Source organism: Salvelinus alpinus, chromosome 12 (assembly GCF_045679555.1).
Source record: "Salvelinus alpinus chromosome 12, SLU_Salpinus.1, whole genome shotgun sequence".
Classification (NCBI taxonomy): Eukaryota; Metazoa; Chordata; class Actinopteri; order Salmoniformes; family Salmonidae; genus Salvelinus; species Salvelinus alpinus.
This window is the reverse complement of record NC_092097.1, coordinates 48,506,784-48,530,418: the sequence shown is the minus strand read 5'-3', so window position 1 is coordinate 48,530,418 and position 23,635 is coordinate 48,506,784. Positions and strand designations below refer to the sequence as shown.

Sequence of the window (23,635 nt, the reverse complement as noted above, 5' to 3'; positions counted from 1 at the left end):
TAACGCTATGGGACTTTTCCATATCCCCGCCCCAACCACTTCTCTCTGCTCTCTCCTCTGTGTTGGTTTGAGTTCCACAGCAAGTGAGAGAGTATTAATATAGGAAACTCACATATTTGTCGGAGGGCTATCGAAATTCATCACGAACGCATCAAAAGCAATGCTGAATTGGGAGAATGTACACATGGTTATACTCTAACTGGAGGTAATTAAGTCCTATATTCCTTGTTTTGTGTCTATACATGGGAATTAGCATGTATGAGAAACTCTTGCCTGCGCTCCCTCCTGCTGAATAACTTCTCGAGGTGTCAAAATGGTGTCAGAGGGAGCTTCCTGTTTCCTCTTTTGCCAGGCCTGCAGTTCGCAGGTTCCCAGCGACAGACTTCCTCATATTACAGGATATACATCCAGACTGGTGAGGACTCGACTCCGACACGACTCCTAGACAACCGCCTGCCTTTGTGCCCCAGTTCTGGCATGGTTTAAGGTTCTGTCTTTGTGCCTGGACATGTGATATAAAATATATACTTATTAAATGGGTTCAGAGAATCTGCAATCTGATTAGCTGAAATAGGGATCCAGGACATTGACAATTCCCTGTTAATCGCACTACATATGGAAGTAGAGCCAGCTATCAAAATGTACCTTGTCCCCAAGCTCGAATTACAGAGAGAGAGCCAGCTGGTGGGCAAGATTACATCAAAATATCAATAAGCCAACTCTGAGCCCTGACCAAAACAAAAAACATGGCGGACAATTTCTCTCGCCTCTCCATCACCAGTAGTAACCACAACCTTCAATGAATGTTTGCCTAACTTTATATTGTCCAGTACAACACAAAGCAAATTGAAACATGGTGGCAGCAGTGGGTTTAATTTTCTAATGCTTATGTCTATGATATAGCCTAATATATACTGTAAAACGTCAACTAAACACTGTCTCAAATAGCCGTCTGTCCCTTTTAATAGCCGGGCATCGGCACACATTTCAGCAAATAAACGCCTGTTTGAAATAAACGCCGGGACAAAATAAATTGTTTACGAGGTTACCATGAACACAGCTCTGATATTCCCATGGTCATGTGCATAAAAAATTAAATAATAATTCTGTCTTTATTGCCATGGTGCCACAAAAATGATAACACGTCAAATTCAAGCTAGCAGTGATCAGAGCAAAATTTGGGTGAGGCAGCAGCCTGGCATTTTGGAATTGATCCAAAACGAGTGAGATAAGTGAAAAAGTGAAAAAGTAAAACGTTGTCTGAGGTGGATCAGAAGAGGGCGACACTGCAAGGTGGAGTGGGGGAGTAAGGAAGGAAGTAGACGTCTGGCTCAGAAAGAAGCTTGTCTCACAAGCAGTCACTTAGTGCCCCCGGCTGTTAGGGGGCACACTAACCAATGTTTTAATATATATTACTATTGAGAGTAAGAACAGTAAAATACACCAGGTGCCATTTCAAAATTTGGTTGGGCAGCATCAGTTGTTCTCTTGTTATGTCAGTTACCGACAGCCACTAAATTAGCCAGGTCATTTAGTCTAGACTTGTAGTAATCATGGTCGAATACCAACCGGCTCGACCTCCAGGGGGCCCACATTGATTTTGTTAGTAATTCTCACTCAGATATCATATTAACATTGCATAATTCATAGTAAAATGTATAGAATTGCAGGAAATTTGCTTTAAAACGACAAAAATGTCTCTCCGCCCCATGACAAAATGATTATAGAGTTGTAGTAAATGTGCTTTAAAATTGCAACATTTTCTCTACGCCCCATGGCAAAATGTGCAGAATTGCAGGAAATTAACTTAAAACTTCTTTTTTTCTCTCCGCTGTCAAGAGGGTACCACTAAAATGTTTTGCCGCAAGGTGGGGGGCCCTCACACACATCAAGTAGAGCCCTGATTGAAGCAAATCAATGACCAGGCTATTGATTGAATTTTTACATGATACAATATTGGTTGAGACATATTTAGTTGAGACTTTCCATATGCAAATGTTTACATTCAGTCAATATGTTTTTCTTTTCTTTAAAACTTGATGTAATAATGAAACATTTGGAAGGTATGTTCTTCAAGAATCAATGGCTGTATAAATCAAGAAATATATGTCCCAAATCATCTCGGATTGCCCATTTAACCACAGTCAAGATATAACCAGCTATGATATTTTGTTTACAGTGCATACCAAAGCTAATTGACAGTGGGGATAGTGTATTTGTGTCATTTCAAATAAGACACATTTAGTTAGGGTTTAATAACCCGCTAGCAAATAACATTAATAGTGTAAAGCATTATTTATTGTTTGACCATTTATTTTTAAACATTAGGGTATATAAAAACATATATTTTTTATGTGTTATATTGCCTTACAAGTACATTGTTATATGCAGTTACAGAGCTTTATTAAACTGCAACGGTCACACTTTGAATGAAATATATCTTCAAAAGGCCTAATGAAGCCTTAATTAAGCCTTCATAAGGCCTTTATAAGGTAACAAATCATTTGTTAATTAACATACACAGGATGATATGATGGGTAGGCCTAGTGCGTTGCAAATTGTGGCGTAACTCTTTTTCAACCCTATAATGACATTAGCAAATTATTCTTGAAGCATTTAGGTAGGCCTTATAATGGGTTTATGAAGTCTTAATTAAGCCTTTAATATGCTTTATATTAAAGTGTGACTGTACTTCACATTTCTTTAGGAAGGTAAATGATGTTATATTCTATAAGGTGCTATGAAAGACACGTTTATAAGGCAATAAAGTATTAAAGTGCTTCAAGTTGTTATTTTAATGAATGGACATGTATAAACCAATTATTGTGAACACACACTATAGTGGGTATACGTATAGGCCTAAGAGATATCAAAATATACACACATTAAGGACCTTTAGAAACCAGTCAATACCCTAGGGTCATTAGAATAAATGATTAATCCACACATAATGTCAACACCATAACAGACTTCCAGAGAAGCCCTAAACGTGTGAGATTCTCGTCGTCTTTGTGTAAACAACGGTCGAGAGAGGCATTCTTTACCAAACAAAGATACAAAGGTGAGATAAAGCGATAGAGGAAGAGCTCAACTCCGCCTGAGCTATTTTGTTAAATGAAGAATATAGAGAGCCAATTGAAAGCAACTCCTGCGTAATGGCACAAGCACAAGCGCGCGCGGGATCACACTCACACACACACACACACACACACACACACTGTACAGCACTCGGCTCGCGGGTATTGAGAAAACCCTCAGGAGGAGGAACCAACATTTTTTCATTTACCCTTATCATCACTTCCTTACCAGCGCCAAAGCATACACGCGCTCCTGAAGGTGTATGAAACACTTATCGACAAACGGGTTCAATGTTTCGGATGAAAACGCAGCCTTAGATTCGCTGGAAAGCTGTCATTTCGGTTTATTAGACCGTAGTAGACGAACGATTCAAGAAATCCAAACTAAGTGCGCACACATTTCTAAAATCTGCAGTCATCATCACTTTGAAGAATAATAAATAGCCACCCACAGTGAGTAAAGACTTATCCTGCGTTGAACCTTCCAGTTTCATCTGTAGAAACGTTTTGCTATAGAGATTTGAACACGCTACGCCATATGGAGAGAGAACAGTGTTGAACAACTACCGGATTTTTTTTCGACCTAAATCATGGTAAGTGGATTCATATGAGTATGAATATCATATTGCTTTTCAAAAGTATTATTGCCTGTTCAGAAAAATGAATAGCCTGTGTTCATTCTGTGTGCAGTAATCGATTTTTTGAGCACTTGAATTATCTTTATAGGTTATAGGGTACAATTCTACAGAAAAAGTTTAACCAAAGTTTAATTCGGCCTGTATTGTTTTTCAAACAATAGTTTACCAGTGCGGGGCAATACATATAAAAATGATGATACTCATAATATTGGTTGGTTTTGGGCCTAAACCAACTCATCGGCTCTGTTAAACATCTCCTAGCCGTTTCAACTGACCGACTGACTATGTAGGCCACTTCAGTTCCCACAAAACTTCATTTTGAACATTAATGGTAAAATTGCATAGTATTTATAGGATCTTTCTTTAGTAAATATCACCAATACCCATTTGACTTCATCACTCAGGCTAGCCTACTGCCTACTCGCTTGAAAACTAAATTCACAGCATATAAATGTGGCTACAGTATATGGGACAGTGACTGATGTTTCTTATCAGAAGTGTCCTTCCTCCATGTATTGACATTTTTTTTAATTATTATTAGAAGTTTGCATTGCAGTAAAATACTATGCATATAATGAAGGAGCCTGTCAGACAAAGACATTTCAATTCTATTTCCAATCAGAATGTACAGTACAGTAAGCTAGTTTCCTCATTTGGAAACTTTTTGAAATACATTGCACTGCAGGTTAAAGCTCACACAACACCTACTTGACAGTATAGCTCATAGAGTAGACCTAGACCTATATTTGTTATGTCTATCATTTCAACAACATTATGAGAATTTAAATTAGGTCTGATCAATATAATCATATTATTTTCGTTGTATATTATAGGCTAGAGCAGGGATGGGCAAATTTGATGGCCACAAAAATTCGGAACTATAAAAATAAATAAATAAAGAGAGTCACACACTCCATATATAAACTCCCAGTAATTTATTGGGTTAATCACCAACGTTTCGGCATCACTGTGCCTTCTTCAGAAAATCGGAACTCATCACGAGGGGCCGCAGCGGCTCGCGGGTCTGTGTACCCACATCCATACCCACACATGCAGTCTGAGCCCTAGCCTTTTAGCTAAGCAAGTTTGCTGCAATTCTCCATGTTGTGCCATGGGTCTGAGAGAAGATTTAGCAATTTTCTATCTCATTTTATGCAATTCTACTCATTTTGAAAAGGGTGGAGAGAAAAATTAGCAGTTTTACATCTAATTCCTTGCAATTCTATACATTTTGCCATGTGGTGGAGAGAAATGGTTGCAGTCTTTTAATATGATATCTGGATGCGAGTGACTAACAAAATCAATGGGGGCCCCTGGCGGTAATTTAACCATGATTACTACAAGTTTAGATAGCAGGCTAAACTAATTTACCAATCACAAAATGGTTATCTGACATGGCTTCGAGTGACTGTCACTGACTGACATAAGAAGAGAAAAACTGATGAAATTGCACCTTGTGTGTTCCACTATTCTAACACTCAACAGTAAGTTGAGACCCCGATTGAGTAAAATCTATTTTTTAAACAACATAACCTTTTTACACCATGGTAGCGTTACAGTCCAAGGAACCTGACTTGGTGTGAGTTGTCCATCTACTGATTTGTAAATATACGTTTTTCTATACGTTTTTCCATACGTTTTATTTACGCCAAATCACTTAGTTTGTGTGTGTGTGTGTGTGTGTGTGTGTGTGTGTGTGTGTGTGTGTGCGTGCGTGCGTGCGTGCGTGCGTGCGTGCGTGCGTGCGTGCGTGCGTGTGTGTGTGTGGTGGAGTAAATTGTCTGTCTCTATACTAAGGGTAGTGTTGGGGGAGTATACCATTCGGTCCTACTTCTTTAAAGCTCTTTATTTTCCTTGGTGGCAGTTGAATCCTTTCAACACTTGTGCTTGGCCTAAGTACTGAAGAATACAGCTAATCACGGAGGCCCTTTTCTTGCCAGGAAACTAATTAAGTAATTTAAGGGAACCACACTAAGGATTTTTCCAAAGACAGGTATTCATATTTCTCAAGGACCCCTTCATAGCTCCGATCTAAAATGGCCCTCTGTGTTTTGGTAGCCATTCCAATCACCTTTAAACACTCGTAGATCACGACAGCTTCGTTCAGAAGCGTTCAGTCTGGATCTCTGCTTCTTGCTCGGAGCACAAAAAATAACAAAAGCATTATTTTGTGTCTGAGAAATGCAGACAAGAGTTCCATTGACATTTTGCTCCACACCTAATACTGCATGTAAGAAACGTTCAGTCATCACTTGCACATGGATATTAATTTACTTGAAATGTTGAGGTGATCAAATATTACAATACCTACATTTCCATAAGACTTATAGGAAAGCTATTAAAATAATGATACATTTATCGATCATATATTTATTGACCTTTATATCTTTAATTCATATATTAACATTTAAGATTGAGATCACTTTATTGGTCGATCGCACACACAGTCCAACCAAAAATACCCAACCCCTCTGAAAGACACACACAGTCCAACCAAAATATGAATTTTCCTTTTAACCCAACCCCTCTGAAAGACACACAGTCTAACCAAAATATGAATTTTGCTTTTAACCCAAGCCCTCTGAAAGACACATCGTTTTTGGAGAGGTGTGGGGGGCTGCCACACTGGGCAGCTGTTGTGGGGGGTTATAAGTGCCTTGCTCAAGGGCACAACAGCATCTAGGATTTGATACCAGCAACTCTTAGGTTTCTAGCTCATTTACCAACAGGTTTTTCACGTCGGACCCGGGCTCCGACCTGGCAATCCTCCAGATTCTGGCTTGCCTCTCTAACCGCTAGGCTACCGGCCGACTGTGATAGTACAGTACTTAACGTATTCAGTTAACTGAAGATAGTATCATTCAGTTATATTGGCTGAAAGTGTACTCAATTATGCCCTCCTTCCTATAGGCCTACAGGCATGTGGTTCAGACCCAGGAACAGTATTCATTTCATATCTATCAAATATAATTGTTTTGAGCAAATCCATCTCTGTTTGTGTTTATTTTCCATGAAACTGCATTGGCAGCTAGATTACAACCCACCATTTTGTATTTCAGAAAACAACCAAGTATTCATCTAATGCAATAGGACTCATATTAACTCTTTTTTCCCAATTGTATCCAAATATTCTCTATCCAAGTCAATTATCTGAAATATACTTGTGGAGCAAACACTGCATCAACCACAGAGTTTTGTTATCGAAGAAAAAGACTGAATATAAATCATCAGAAACCTGATCCCTATCTGAATTTCTACCCCCACAAATAACATTTGGGGAATGAAAAAAAAGTGGACCACAAACCAAAGGCAGTTTGTGCTGGGGGGTTTGATTTAACACGGTGTTTCGTATCTTAATAACATTAGGCCCCATTTTTAGAACAGCCTTCTGCTTCGCGGAACCCTCTCCCTTCATGGTTCCTATTACTTGAGTCTAATAAATCGTGAATAAGCAGGAGCCTAAAGTCCTGGATCGAGGAGAATTCCCCATCCTGTACCGCGAGGCACCCCCTCTTAAGAAAACACAAATTAAATCCAAACTCCTCTACAGCCAAAGGTTCGTGGAATGATAAATATTTTCATAGGAAGCTCTGCTCTTCCTGACTTTATCTTAGCGATGGATCCACTCCTGATAAATGCAATGGATCCACTCCTGAAAATATAATGGATCCACTCCTGATGAATGCAAAGAAACCACTACGGATAAATATAATGGATCCACTCCTGATAAATGCAATGGATCCACTCTTGATAAATGCAATGGATCCACTCTTGATAAATGCAATGGATCCACTCCTGATAAATATAATGGATCCACTCCTGATAAATGCATTAGATCCACTACTGAAAAAAAAAGTGATATACAGTTGACGTCGGAAGTTTACACACCCTTAGGTTGGAGTCATTAAAACTCATTTTTCAACCACTCTAGAAATGTCTTGTTAACAAACTATAGTTTTGGCAAGTCGGTTAGGACATTTACTTTGTGTAATTTTTTTCAACAATTGTTTACAGACAGAATATTTCACTTATAATTCACTGTATCACAATTCCAGTGGGTCAGAAGTTTACATCCACTAAGTTGACTGTGCCTTTAAACAGCTTGGAAAATTCCAGAAAATGATGTCATGGCTTTAGAAGCTTCGAAGGGCTAATTGATATAATTTGAGACAATTGGAGGTGTACCTGTGGATGTATTTCAGGGCCTACCTTCAAACTCAATGACTCTTTGCTTGACATCATGGGAAAATCAAAAGAAATCAGCCAAGACCTCAAAAAAAAGTGTAGACCTCCACAAGTCTGGTTCATCCTTGGGAGCAATGTCCAAACGCCTGAAGGTACCACATTCATCTGTACAAACAATAGTATGCAAGTATAAACACCATGGGACCACGCAGCCGTCATACTGCTCAGGAAGGAGACGCGTTCTGTCTCCTAGAGATGAACGTACTTTGGTGGAAAAAGTGCAAATCAATCCCAGAACAACAACAAAGGACATTGTGAAGATGCTGGAGGAAACAGTTACAAAATAATCTATATCCACATTAAAACGAGTCCTATATCGACATAACCTGAAAGGCCGCTCAGCAAGGAAGAAGCCACTGCTCCAAAACCGCCATAAAAAAGCCAGACTACGGTTTGCAACTGCACATTGAAGAAATGTCCTCTGATCTGATGAAACAAAAATAGAACTGTTTGGCCATAATGACCATTGTTATGTTCGGAGGAAAAAGAGGGAGGCTTGCAAGCCGAAGAACACCATCCCAACCGTGAAGCACGGGGATGGCAGCATCATGTTGTGAAGGTGCTTTGCTACAGGAGGGACTGGTGCACTTCACAAAATAGATGGCATCATGAGGGAGGAAAATTATGTGGATATATTGAAGCAACATCTCAAGACATCAGTCAGGAAGTTAAAGCTTGTTCGCAAATGGGTCTTCCAAATGGACAATGACCCCAAGCATACTTCCAAAGTTGTGGCAAAATGACTTAAGGACAACAAGGCAAGTTATTGGAGTGGCCATCACAAAGCCCTGACCTCAAACCTATAGAAAAATGGTGGTCAGAACTGAAAAAGCGTGTGCGAGCAAGGAGACCTACAAACCTGACTCAGTTACACCAGCTCTGTCATGAGGAGTGTGCCAAAATTCACCCAACTTATTGTGGGAAGCTTGTGGAAGGCTACCCGGAACGTTTGACACGAGTTGAACAATTTAAAGGCAATGCTACCAAATACTAATTGAGTGTATGTAAACTTCTGACCCACTGGGAATGTGATGAAAGAAATAAAAGCTGAAATAAATCATTCTCTCTACTATTATTCTGACATGTCACATTCTTAAAATGAAGTGGTGATCCTAACTGACCTAAGACAGGGAATTTTTACTAGGATTAAATGTCAGGAATTGTGAAAACTGAGTTTAAATGTATTTGGCTTAGGTGTATGTAAACTTCAACTCTATATATATTTCCCATTATTTAACTAGGCAAGTCAGATAAGAACAAATTCTTATTTCCAATGACGGCCTACCCTGGCCAAACCCGGACAACGCTGGGCCAATTGTGCGCCGCCCTATAGGACTCCCAATCACAGCCAGATGTGATACAGCCTTGATTTGAATCAGGGACTGTGGTGCCGCCTCTTGCACTGAGATGCAGTGCCTTAGACTGCTGCTCCACTCGGGAGCCCAAACGGATCCACTCCTGATAAATATAATGGATCCACTCCTGATAAATATAATGGATCCACTCCTGATAAATATAATGGATCCACTCCTGATAAATATAATGGATCCACTCCTGATAAATATAATGGATCCTCTCCTGATAAATATAATGGATCCACTCCTGATAAATATAATGGATCCACTCCTGATAAATATAATTGATCCACTGCTGATAAATATAATGGATCCACTGCTGATAAATATAATGGATCCACTCCTGATAAATATAATGGATCCACTCCTGATAAATATAATGGATCCACTGCTGATAAATATAATGGATCCACTCCTGATAAATATAATTGATCCACTGCTGATAAATATAATGGATCCACTGCTGATAAATATAATGGATCCACTCCTGATAAATATAATTGATCCACTCCTGATAAATATAATTGATCCACTCCTGATAAATATAATTGATCCACTGCTGATAAATATAATGGATCCACTGCTGATAAATATAATGGATCCACTCCTGATAAATATAATGGATCCACTCATGATAAATATAATGGATCCACTCCTGATAAATATAATGGATCCACTGCTGATAAATATAAAAGTTTGTGACTGTCTAAAGATATCTTGAATAAGTCAAAATAATGTGTTTTGAAAGGGACTTGTGAACTGTAATGCAACAGATTTTGTACTTATCTAATATGCCGCGTTATTTTCAGATTCAATCAAATGATAATTGAATTTAGGGTAGAATCACTTGTTTGGGTTGGTAACCCGCAACCCAGATGTCTTAACAGTGTAGTAAGTAGTCCATCATGGTTTTATGTTCTATTTACTGTGAACAGCTAATGGCCACGAAAGCAGATATGTTTAGGTCACATTCAATTGTCAATTTATTTGTGATTTTTTTTTATTATTATAAAACACGAGACTGGTTTGAAGTCACTCAGTCAAAGAATTTAAATGAACTGGACTGAACTGTGTGTAAACCTTCCACCAGCATAACGCCTCTGGATTTCAGCCTTCGGTCCATAGGCTGCAACCAATGAAGTCAGACCACAGTTTCCGTCTGCTGGGACAATTGTTTAAGATTTCACAATTAAAACAAGAATAGCTTAAAATATATATATATGTTTTTGTTTCTTGGGATTTAAATATAACTATTTCAATCTTAATGAGCAAATAAAATAAAAACGTATAAAACAAACTAAGTGTTCTCCTTTAAAATACCTCTCAGAATCTAACTTCACTCTTTTGATTTAAAACCTTAGTAACACTTTACTTAAAGCAATTATAACACCCGATGATGCATTTATAATGTGTTATAAAACTTATCATAAGCATTTACGATCCCCTTATAATGAGTTACTATAATCTCATAGTTATCAAAACATCATACCTCTCTGTCTCACTGTCTCTCTGCAGCCACCCTTAACCCAATAAACCCTACAATGATCCTTTAGGCTTTAGAGAGAGAGGTGAACACAATACAGCTATACTGTAATCCGTGATTGCCAAGAGAAATGGGTCTATTGTGTGAGATGAATATGGGGAGTGTGAGGAGGGGAACACCGAGTGAATATGGGGAGTGTGAGGAGGGGAACACTGAGTGAATATGGGGAGTGTAAGGAGGGGAACACTGAGTGAATATGGGGAGTGTGAGGAGGGGAACACTGAGTGAATATGGGGAGTGTAAGGAGGGGAACACGGAGTGAATATGGGGAGTGTAAGGAGGGGAACACTGAGTGAATATGGGGAGTGTGAGGAGGGGAACACTGAGTGAATATGGGGAGTGTAAGGAGGGGAACACTGAGTGAATATGGGGAGTGTAAGGAGGGGAACACTGAGTGAATATGGGGAGTGTAAGGAGGGGAACACTGAGTGAATATTGGGGAGTGTAAGGAGGGGAACACTGAGTGAATGTGGGGAGTGTGAGGAGGGGAACACTGAGTGAATGTGGGGAGTGTAAGGAGGGGAACACTGAGTGAATATGGGGAGTGTAAGGAGGGGAACACTGAGTGAATGTGGGGAGTGTGAGGAGGGGAACACTGAGTGAATATGGGGAGTGTAAGGAGGGGAACACTGAGTGAATGTGGGGAGTGTGAGGAGGGGAACACTGAGTGAATATGGGGAGTGTGAGGAGGGGAACACTGAGTGAATATGGGGAGTGTAAGGAGGGGAACACTGAGTGAATATGGGGAGTGTAAGGAGGGGAACACTGAGTGAATATGGGGAGTGTGAGGAGGGGAAAACTGAGTGAATATGGGGAGTGTAAGGAGGGGAACACTGAGTGAATATGGGGAGTGTGAGGAGGGGAACACTGAGTGAATATGGGGAGTGTGAGGAGGGGAACACTGAGTGAATGTGGGGAGTGTGAGGAGGGGAACACTGAGTGAATGTGGGGAGTGTGAGGAGGGGAACACTGAGTGAATGTGGGGAGTGTGAGGAGGGGAAAACTTAGTGAATATGTGGAGTGTGAGGAGGGGAACACTGAGTGAATGTGGGGAGTGTGAGGAGGGGAAAACTTAGTGAATATGGGGAGTGTGAGGAGGGGAACACTGAGTGAATATGGGGAGTGTAAGGAGGGGAACACTGAGTGAATATTCTGAAATGAAGAAAGGGAGATTTGAGGGAGATGGTGGGTCTCATTGGCTCTGCTTGACCAGTTTGTGAAGAGGCTTCGGGTATCACTTCCCACCTACACACAACCCCCCACACACACACACACAGACACACCCACACCCACACACACATACAATTCTTTTAAACCCTAGGGAGCACCCTGGGAGGCCTGCGGCGTTCCAACTCTCAAGTGTGTGTGTGTCCTCTCCCAGCTAAAACCCTGGTCTGTCAGCAGACAACAGCTGTCCCTCTGGCTATCGCCACACTCTTTATTTCATTTAGAGGAGCTGCACACATGGAGGCATTCACACACACACACACACACACACACACACACACACACACACACACACACACACACACACACACACACACACACACACACACACACACACACACACACACACACACACACACACACACACACACAGAAAAACCATGCTGTTGCATTCAACCAGCTCCCACTGCTGTTGTCTAGCTAGGCACTGTACCTTTACGCTTTCACAATTTCCAATAGAAGGAAGCTCCGGAATTGAGGATATTCACATATTCTACTCTGTATCATACATTTTGACCTAGTTAACATACAATGTTATATACAATAGTATATACAATTAGTTTATATAGCTGTCATTGACACCTAGCTAACATAAAATATTCTACACAATATTCTACATGATTAGTTCATATAGCTGTCATTGACATCTGTGTTATTACATTGAGTTTCAATGGACTGTTTTTGTGTGTGTGTGTGTGTGTGTGTGTGTGTGTGTGTGTGTGTGTGTGTGTGTGTGTGTGTGTGTGTGTGTGTGTGTGTGTGTGTGTGTGTGTGTGTGTGTGTGTGTGTGTGTGTGTGTGCTGGGTAGCTCTGGACAGCTGCTACCAACTAGGGCGGGCGTTTTCATCGACTGTGTAGACGGAGGGGAAAGGGTGGATGGCAGAACTTTTTGTCCAAATGACTAACAAAGAGACCGGCTCAGTGTGTGTGTGTGTGTGTGTGTGTGTGTGTGTGTGTGTGTGTGTGTGTGTGTGTGTGTGTGTGTGTGTGTGTGTGTGTGTGTGTGTGTGTGTGTGTGTGTGTGTGTGTGTGTGCGTGCGTGCGTGCGTGCGTGCGTGCGTGCGTGCGTGCGTGCGTGCGTGCGTGCGTGCGTGCGTGCGTGCGTGCGTGCGTGTGTGCGTGTGTGTGTTTGTGTTCCTACGTGCCTGCCTGCTGCATGTATGCCTGACTGTGTATTTGTGTGCCTGTGTGTGTGTGTGACCACCACTCCCCTCCCGTCCCTTTCCATCAGTAGACCAGATGTTTTACCTGGGAGCAGACCACCATCTGACTGGGGTCACCCACCGCTCTGGCCCATACCCGTTTTAAGGAGGCTTCCGGGAGGTCTGCAAGCTGTCCCTCTCCCTGACCCTGTCCCGGGGCACTGATTCTGGGCAAGAGAGGCTCTGATGGTAGGGGGGGGGCTGTTTTAGATTGGGGTACATTAGGGGTAGGTTGATTGCAAGAGCGAGAGAGAGAAGGAGAGACAGACACCAAGAGAGCCATGGTAGCGTGATTGAATGAAAGGGGGCTCGATTACAGGGGGTAAGGGGGGTGCAGCTGGCATAAAAGCAGGTTTGTTGCTCAGACTCCGTCAAGTGGAAAAGAAAAGGCCACCAAGTCTCTCAGCTAGTGTTACACATGCACGCACACACACACACACACACACACACACACACACACACACACACACACACACACACACACACACACACACACACACACACACACACACACACACACACACACACACACACACACACACACACACACACACACATACATACACACACACATACACACACACACACACACACACACACACACACACACACACCAAATAGCAACAGGTACTAGCGGGAAGGACCGTTTTATGAGCTGAAAGCCACTTAATTGCTATTTTCTCTTTTCATTTGAATGTTACATTGGATTTAATTGGTTAATTTGTTGTTTTTAATTAACAACGGAGCAGAGCCTAATAGCAGTTTGTTTTAACTGAGTAACATTCATCCATCGGTTCATTACTTGAACTCTTTCTAGATCATTCCAATAAATACTTTCAATATTATTGGGCGTTTCATGGTCTTTGTGAGTCTAGATATATGCTTCACTTAGGAATCTTTGGCTTTGTTTACACAGGCAGTCCAATTCTGATATTTTCCAACTAACTATTCTTTTGACCAATCAGATCAGCTCTTTGGCCAATAATTGTGCAAAAGATCAGAATTGGGCTGCCTGTCTAAACGCAGCCTTGGAGTCCTCACACATATAGCCTGCCTTGGCATGCTCCGCTCAGCTGTATATGTGGACATGTGGAGTGGGTTTGCCAAAACAGGAGATGATCCTAAGCCATATAGATGGATGCCTATATGTGTTTTTTGATTAGTGTGTTCAGTCCCTGAGCTTGTCCTGATCATACGGTTCAATCAACAAACACATGAATCAATAAAACCAGGACATTACTGACATTAAGACACTTTCATCCTTCTGAATGTCTTCCCCCACACCAAAAAATAACGCTTGTCTCAAAGCAGACTTACTAACTACACTGGCTAAGATTCCCTGGACACTTTTTTGAAGATTGTTCACTTCTTGATCAACCAAGTTGTAATAGTAAAATAACATGTCAATGACTTCTTAACGACTCACCTGGGGGGGAAAATTACAATGATTCAGGTTATTTTGAATTCAATTCTAGGAACAGGGATTAGGACTGGGGAAACTAGGGGAACTCCAGGATGAAGTTTATCCTAGCTACAGCTCTAGGATCAGCTTCCCCTCCTCAAATCCTAACCTGAACCATTGGTGGGGGAAATAAAACTGACCCAAGGTCAGTATCTAGGGGCTACCTCCTCTACTCCCAATTTAGGGGGGCTCGTGTTATCTCAGTGTGTGTGTGTGTGTGTGTGTGTGTGTGTGTGTGTGTGTGTGTGTGTGTGTGTGTGTGTGTGTGTGTGTGTGTGTGTGTGTGTGTGTGTCCAGTGTTCTAGTGTTAATGAAATCCCTGGGCTCTGAGGTCATCCCTGTGTAGGAGTCCTTGCTCTCAGGAGCCCATTACTGGACTGTAATCAACCTCTCACATCTGCTCCCAGTCTCTGTCACACACACACACACACACGCACGCACGCACGCACGCACGCACGCACGCACGCACGCACGCACGCACGCACGCACGCACGCACGCACGCACGCACGCACGCACACACACACACACACACACACACACACACACACACACACACACACACACACACACACACACACACACACACACACACACACACAGTGTGGCAGCCAGTCTTATTTACGAGCCATGCGGTTCAAAGGCTGCAGACTGGGTGAAGCCGCAGGCTCTGTGTGGAGACAGGCCCAGTGAGCGTGTGTGTGTGTGTGTGTGTGTGTGTGTGTGTGTGTGTGTGTGTGTGTGTGTGTGTGTGTGTGTGTGTGTGTGTGTGTGTGTGTGTGTGTGTGTGTGTGTGTGTGTGTGTGTGTGTGTGTGTGTGTGTGTGTGTGTGTGTGTGTGTGTGTGTGTGTGTGTCGGTGTCGGTGTGTGTGTGTGTGTGTTTGTGTGTGTGTGAGTGCGTGTGTGTGTGTGTGTGTCCACAGAATTTAAACTTGAGTGTCCATGTGGAAAGTTGCCTTGTGTGGACAATAATGGTGGTATTCTCTTCTATTCTAGTCTCTATGTGGTTTGGCTATGCAGAGGTTGAGGGGATTGTTGGTTTATGACAGAGTTTTATGTGGTGTTTCTATGACAATACAGTGACTTGACTGTCCACTTTGTAAACTCTCTGTGGTTGTGTCGTCTCTGCTGAACATTACCTTATGGCTTGTACATGCCTCTAGTTAGGTATGTATGCCTAGTTCCTCCCTAATGTACTGCAGACTACCTAGATTATGCACAATTGACGTATTACAAGATATGTTTTCACGTAGGCCTATCTCTTTAATGTTCTGTACTGTTCTTAGTGTGTCTTCTGTCTGCGCTGTAGTTCTGTGTCAAAGGGCAGGCAGAAGGTCATAGAGGACATCACTAGCAGATGGCACTAACTTCCAGCAGGGAGTCATGTCAGGACTGCAATACTGAAGTCTTGTTCAGGGGCCTTTGTTGAGGAGAGAGCCGGGGGTCTGTCTGTGTGCGACAGTGCATTCAGTCCCCCCAGGCAGTCATTGGGGCAGAACTTAGGGTTCCAGGTGGAGGTCCATATGGTGTCATTATGAGGTAGTCAGTCACCGTAATGCCTGTCGCATGCAGTCGTTATGTTGCAGGGAGAGGTCAGCTCATTTAGAGGTCGTTGTGCAACTTACCTGTCATCCATCACACATAGACGCACAGACGACACATGTGCGTAGAAACACACACACACAGGTTTTTCAGAGTAGACTACATGCATCATAATATTGTAAGTACAGTACATAACACTGTACATAGACAGACATTTTTTTAACAAAAGAAGACGCACTATCATTTATTCAGGCAAAGAAAAACTGTACTATCATCCAACCATTGTCATTCCAAACCTCAGAGAGAGAGAGGTATGATGCAACATGTCCTACAGTACTGCAGAATCCGATACCCGTGAAAAAAGCCAGCTCTTGCAAAAGTCTACAGGTGAACCGAGGCCGACTGAGGCCGACGGGGCCATGGCCCTGTTGAGGTTTGTTTTAGCTTGGGTTTCAACTGGAACCGGACAGATCTCCCTGTGTTCCCATGCCCTTTGGCTCTGCCGCTGGGCTCCGCTGGACTCTACCAGGAAGCGCCCTGCGCATCACAGGGACGAGAGGGGAAGTCCGGGGGCTCGGACTGGGCGCTCCTGGTTCACTTTCCCATGTTCAGTTCCCCGCTGGCGTGGTCGGTCTGCTGCATAGTGCATACCGCTTAGTGTTATATCGCCTTTGTACAGCCGTGAGTCAACAAGTGTGTTTTCCTTGTATGGTGTGGTGGGATTACTCTTATGTGTCAGCTGACTGGGAGAGGTCAGATGTGGCCTTATGATTCGCTGGTGAGGCTTTTTGTTTCTGGTTATTATTTCATGTCGATTGTTTAGCTGATGTTTATTGAGAAATTATATGACACAAAATTAGATAATAATAACTTAGGTGGCTCTAATTAGGTTTTTAGAATTCAATTCATACAAGCACCATTATGAACCATTTGCTACCAGGTAGATTGATACAAATGATGTTGATTTATTTGAAGTAAGCACCAGAAAGTACACATTGTTACCACATACCTCCTCAGTAAATACCAGGAAGATACCAGGTAAAACGGAGCTGTAAACTAAAGCGGCACCTTTTTTATATTTTGCTCCAGTGTGTCCATCCGACCCTGCGGCCAGCCTGTCCACTGACATCACACTGCTGACTGACTATACATCGCCCCGGCTCCCCGACACCTTTAATGTCCGACCGTGTTTATGTTTCCCTTTCGGTCATTAACACAGGAATATAAGTGGTTTTTAGAGTCCTTTGGCCCCTCCACAGTAGGAATACTATTATTTACTATGAAAACAGCCCGTGCTGCAATGACTCACGTCGCCGTGTTTGGAGAAGCTGGGAGGTCGGCTGCATCAGCTGGAGTTGCCATAACATGTGATTCATCATTATGTGCAATGTATCTGTCAAAAGAACTGTTGTTAATTGAAATGGCATGTGACTGACACATAAGAGGACCGGATTCTCAGGAGTCAGGTTTTATGGCTAATCCACTCATTTTGGAAAGCTTTAGCCTCTGTGGATGTACAGACAGACTTTTGTTTGTCATGTCTGCTGTTCAATATTGGGCTTCACAACCTATGTAACTCTCATCCTCTTTCAAATGTTCTAGTTAAAGATTTATCTTTTCCCCTCTCTTTCTCGCAATCCCTCCATCCCTCCCCCTTTCTCTCAATCCCCCTCTCTTTCTCTGTTGCAGTTGCTAATATCCATCTTGCGCCTATCTGTCATGTCTCTCCTCTGTCTCTGTCAGTCTGATGTCAGTGTTGAGGACACAGTTCAAGCAGTAGGGTTCTGCATGACCAGATTGAGGTGCCCTGTAGGCACAGAGCACACTGTCAACATCAGAGGGATAGAAAGAGCTGTTACCTTTTTTCCTCAACCATGACGAACCCGTACTCTCAACTTTACTCTCTCTTACTCTCAGCCCTACTGTCAACCTTATTGTCAAACCTAATGTCAACCTTACTCTCAACTTCACTTTCAACCTTACTGTCAACCTCACTGTCAAACCTACTGTCAAGCTTACTCTCAACTTTACTCTCTATTACTCTCAACCTTACTGTCAACCGTACTGTCAATCTTACTGTCAAACTTACTCTCAACTTTACTCTCGCTTACTCTCAACCTTACTGTCAAACCTACTCTCAACTTTACTCTCTGTTACTCTCAACCTTCTGTCAACCTTACTCTCCCTTACTCTCTCTTACTCTCTCCCTTACTGTCAAACTTCCTCTCTCTTACTGTCAACCTTACGGTCAACCTTACTCTCCCTTACTCTCTCTTACTCTCAACCTTACTGTCTACCTTCCTCTACCTTACTGTCAACCTTACTCTCCCTTTCTCTCTCTTACTCTCAACCTTACTGTCAACCTTCCTCTCCCTTCCTCTCTCTTATTGTCAACCTTCCTCTCTCTTACTGTCAACCTGCCTCTCCCTTACTCTCAACCTTACTCTCTCTTATTGTCAACCTTACTCTCTCTTACTGTCAACCTTACTGTCAACCTTACTCTCTCTCATCGTTACTTATTCTCATGTGAATCTGAGAAGTGGTTCACACATTATTTAGTGTTTCTAAGACGTTGAATTGGCACAGCAATCGCCTTGTCAGGACTATTTACTTATATTGAAAGTTGCAAACAAACTTAAATTTGCTCCTGGACTTGTCAGTACAATAGCACTATTGTGTTGAATTTCTTTACCAATTGAAAGTCTATTAACTCAATGACCACAAACCGGTTGAACAGTTCTTAGTCCTATGTACCAATTGGGATACAGTTGAAGTCGGAAGTTTACAAACACTTAGGTTGGAGCCATTAAAACTAGTTTTTCAACCACTCCACACATTTCTTGATAACAAACTATACTTTTGGCAAGTCGGTTAGGACATCTACTTTGTGCATGACACAAGTAATTTTTCCAACAATTGTTTGCAGACAGATTATTTCACTTATAATTCACTGTATCACAATACCAGTGGATCAGAAGTTTACATACACTAAGTTGACTAAGTTGCCTTTAAACAGCTTGGAAAATTCCAGAAAATTTGGTCATGTCTTTAGAAGCTTCTGATAGGCTAATTGACATCAGTTGAGTCAATTGGAGGTGTACCCGTGGATGTATTTCAAGGCCTACCTTCAAACTCAGTGCCTCTTTGCTTGACATCATGGGAAAATCAAAATAAATCAGCCAAGACCTCATAAAAAAAATTGTAGACCTCCACAAGTCTGGTTCATCCTTGGGAGCAATTTCCAAATGCCTGACGGTACCACGTTCATCTGTACAAACAATAGTACGCAAGTATAAACACCATGGGACCACGCAGCCGTCATACCGCTCAGGAAGGAGACACGTTCTGTCTCCTAGAGATGAACATACTTTGGTGCGAAAAGTGCAAATCAATCCCAGAACAACAGCAAAGTGGACAATGGACAATGACCCCAAGCATACTTCCAAAGTTGTGGCAAAATGGCTTAAAGACAAAAAAGTCAAGGTATTGGAGTGGCCATCACAAAGCCCTGACCTCAATCCTATAGAAAATGTATGGGCAGAACTGAAAAAGCGTGTGCGAGCAAGGAGGCCTACAAATCTGACTCCGTTACACCAGCTCTGTCAGGAGGAATGGGCCAAAATTCACCCAACTTACGGTGGAAAGCTTGTGGAAGGCTACCCGCAATGTTTGACCCAAGTTAAACAATTTAAAGGCAATGCTACCAAATATTAATTGAGTGTATGTAAACTTCTGACCCACTGGAAATGTGATGAAAGAAATAAAAGCTGAAATTAATCATTCTTTCTACTATTATTCTGACATTTCACATTCTTAAAATAAAGTGGTGATCCTAACTGACCTAAGACAGGGAATATTTACTAGGATTAAATGTCAGGAATTGTGAAAAACTGAGTTTAAATGTATTTGGCTTAGGTGTATGTAAACTTCTGACTTCATATGTATGTGTCTACATGGATATGTGTCAACATATGTAATTGCTATGTAAATAAACCCTTTTTAAGCCACTGTAAAATAGGTATGAAACTTGAGGGGAAAAGTGACCAGCGTTCTGTTATATTTACAGTCGCATAGTATGTCAAATAAATGCAGGAGAATGACTGAAGACACATTGGATCTACTCTGTCATGAAGTTATTAGCATTTCATCATATGTTGAAGTTAGGTCATTCAATCTTCTTGAGCCACAAGAGATCATGTTCAAGTTAATATGCAGTGAGTTTCCTTTTGTTTGAGACTCTGTTTGTCTGTTTTTTTTGTTTGTTTTGATTGAGCAGTTGTTAGAAACACATAGAGTACATGGTCAGCATATGGTTTGTTTTGGTTATGTCCCCTTTTGAGCTTCTCATTGAACAGTAGTCTGAAAGAGGTAGAGAGAGATAAAATAGAGAAAAGAGAGGTAAAAAGAGAGCGAGAAAGTGATCGATAGATAAAAAGAGAGAGAGAGCGAGAGACATGGAGAGGGGAGAGAGAGAAAGCGATTGATAGATAAAAAGACAGAGAGAGAGATAGATAGGGAGAGGGGGAGCGAGAGAGATAGCGAGGGGGAGAGAGAGAGAGATAGAGAGGGAGAGGGAGAGGGGAGAGAGATAGAGAGGGAGGGGGAGAGAGAGGGAGAGGGGAGGGGAAGATAGAGAGAGAGAAAGGGGGAGTAACAGTAGGTCTTGGGGTCTGCTGAGTAGAAAGAGATACACTCCAGGGACAGCTTCCTGTGTTTGGAATGATGAATGTTGGTATTGACCTTGTGACCCCTGACCCACTGACCTTTGACTTCCTCCTTTCTCTCTTTCTATTTATCTTGATCTCTCTCTCTTTCTCTCTATCACTCTCTTTATCTCTCTCTCTCTCTTTCTCCCTGCCCTCTCTCTCATTCTCTGTCTGTCCTTAGCTCTCACAGACTCTCATTCTCATCTATTAGACGCCATTTTAATGCTTGTCTAATTGTCTTAGTTTATTGCACATGTATATTAAGTGTTATGCAATAATTGCAATGCATCATTCTGCTGAACTGAGTCTGGATATATTGGTGCTTTGTGTGTATTGGCATTTCACATCAATGTTACAGTAGGCCTGAGTTGACTTAGTTTACATGTGCTTCTAGGTCACAAACAACTCTGTTCTGTGTGATTACGCGGTTAACTTGGCCTAGTTTACTTCTCCCAAGTCATGGTGATGTGATGCAGTACAGTACGCGTGCCAAAAAGGTGCTGAGAGAGAGAGATAAGCAGAGAAGTGGGGCATTCTTCAGTGCTTTCCCGGGAAACTATGGAATCTGTCAAGTTCTTACTAACAAACAGCCATTCTGACTGACAAGGAAGAAGGACCTACAGCAGGCATTTGACAGTGGCATCACTAATGGTGCATTCTTATATAAACCTTTCTTCAACTTGTAGCATGTCTGTCTGTCCATCCGTCTGTCTGTCTCTCTGTCTGTCAGGAACTCCATTCGTTCCAAAACCCAAATCACTTTGTTAACATTCCGAGTAGGTTAATTATCCACCCCCTCTTTTCACCGAAATATGAGTTCTGTTCAAACTTCCAAGCAAGTCAGTGCCCGAGGCATGTTGCTATCTGTCAATCCTCTACATACTTCTAATGCTTATTCACTATTGTTTTCACAGGAAAGCTGACGGCGAGGACCTTGAGTGACTGTGTCTTACCAGGGAAGAAAACACTCTCTCCACAGAGTCAAGTAACAGTGAAGACATTTACAACATATATTTTCCTTTGAAGAAGCAACAGGGTCTCATTTATCAACCGTTCGTAAATGTCTTACTCAATTCTCAATACGTGGACATTATAGGATATCCGTGCGCAGGAAATGATTGGGATTTATCAAACTGTTGCACGCAAAATATACGCATGTTTTCATTGATAAATCAGAGCCATACTACAGTATATTTGTGGGCTCGTGAACGAGCGCTAAAACCCTGCCTGGAAAACACTCTCCATCCACATTTTATGGTAATAAAAATGTCATAATTTGCTGTATGATTTGGAGATGTTGGAACTGGGCCATGATAGTTACTAAAAGAAATCGCAAAAGCAAATTTGATGACATTTCTGTAGAGGTGAAGGCAGAATGTTTTTATATTTTTTTAACAAAAAACGCATAACGCCTGTAACAAACATTGGTCACCCATTCTGAAAGATTGATTGTCCTTCCAAACAATTTAAAAGTAAATGCTATAGCCCACACTTCTATGCAAAAGACAAATTGTTGTTCAATATTTAATTTATAGATGATTATGTTTCTATCTCATGCTTTGGTATAGGCTCTGAGATGAAATAGGCTAGGCCATGATGTCTCGCTTCAATCGCACAGCAATACTGTAGCCTATCCAGACTGTCACAGACTATCAAGGCTACCAGTCTATTTACTTTCAACCATGGTTGGCTATTGAATGAACCAAATCAAATCAAATCAAATCAAATTTTATTAGTCACATACACATGGTTAGCAGATGTTAATGCGAGTGTAGCGAAATGCTTGTGCTTCTAGTTCCGACAATGCAGTAATAACCAACAAGTAATCTAACCTAACAATTCCACAACTACTACCTTACACACACACACAAGTGTAAAGGGATAAAGAATATGTACATAAAGATATATGAATGAGTGGTGGTACAGAACGGCATGGCAGATGCAGTAGATGGTATAGAGTACGGTATATACATATGAGATGAGTACTGTAGGGTATGTAAACATAAAGTGGCATAGTTTAAAGTGGCTAGTGGTACATGTATTACATAAAGATGGCAAGATGCAGTAGATGATATAGAGTACAGTATATACATATGAGATGGGTAATGTAGGGTATGTAAACATTATATTAAGTGGCATTGTTTAAAGTGGCTAGTGGTACATTTTTACATAATTTCCATCAATTCCCATTTTTAAAGTGGCTGGAGTTGAGTCAGTATGTTGGCAGCGGCCGCTAAATGTTAGTGGTGGCTGTTTAACAGTCTGATGGCCTTGAGATAGAAGCTGTTTTTCAGTCTCTCGGTCCCTGCTTTGATGCACCTGTACTGACCTCGCCTTCTGGATGATAGCGGGGTGAACAGGCAGTGGCTTGGGTGGTTGTTGTCCTTGATGATCTTTATGGCCTTCCTGTGACATCGGGTGGTGTAGGTGTCCTGGAGGGCAGGTAGTTTGCCCCTGGTGATGCGTTCTGCAGACCTCACTACCCTCTGGAGAGCCTTACGGTTGTGGGCGGAGCAGTTGCCGTACCAGGCGGTGATACAGCCCGACAGGATGCTCTCGATTGTGCATCTGTAGAAGTTTGTGAGTGCTTTATGTGACAAGCCGAATTTCTTCAGCCTCCTGAGGTTGAAGAGGCGCTGC

General features: G+C 41.8%; 1 protein-coding gene across 1 annotated transcript in view; it reads left to right on the top strand.

Moving 5' to 3' along the window:
• Nucleotides 1-3,203: 3,203 nt before the first annotated feature.
• Nucleotides 3,204-23,635, top strand: part of LOC139536290 (eyes absent homolog 2-like) — a gene marked incomplete in the record, with an annotated part of 49,126 nt that continues 28,694 nt past the window's right edge. Inside the window, 2 exon segments of the mRNA XM_071336699.1 lie at nt 3,204-3,670; nt 21,910-21,980.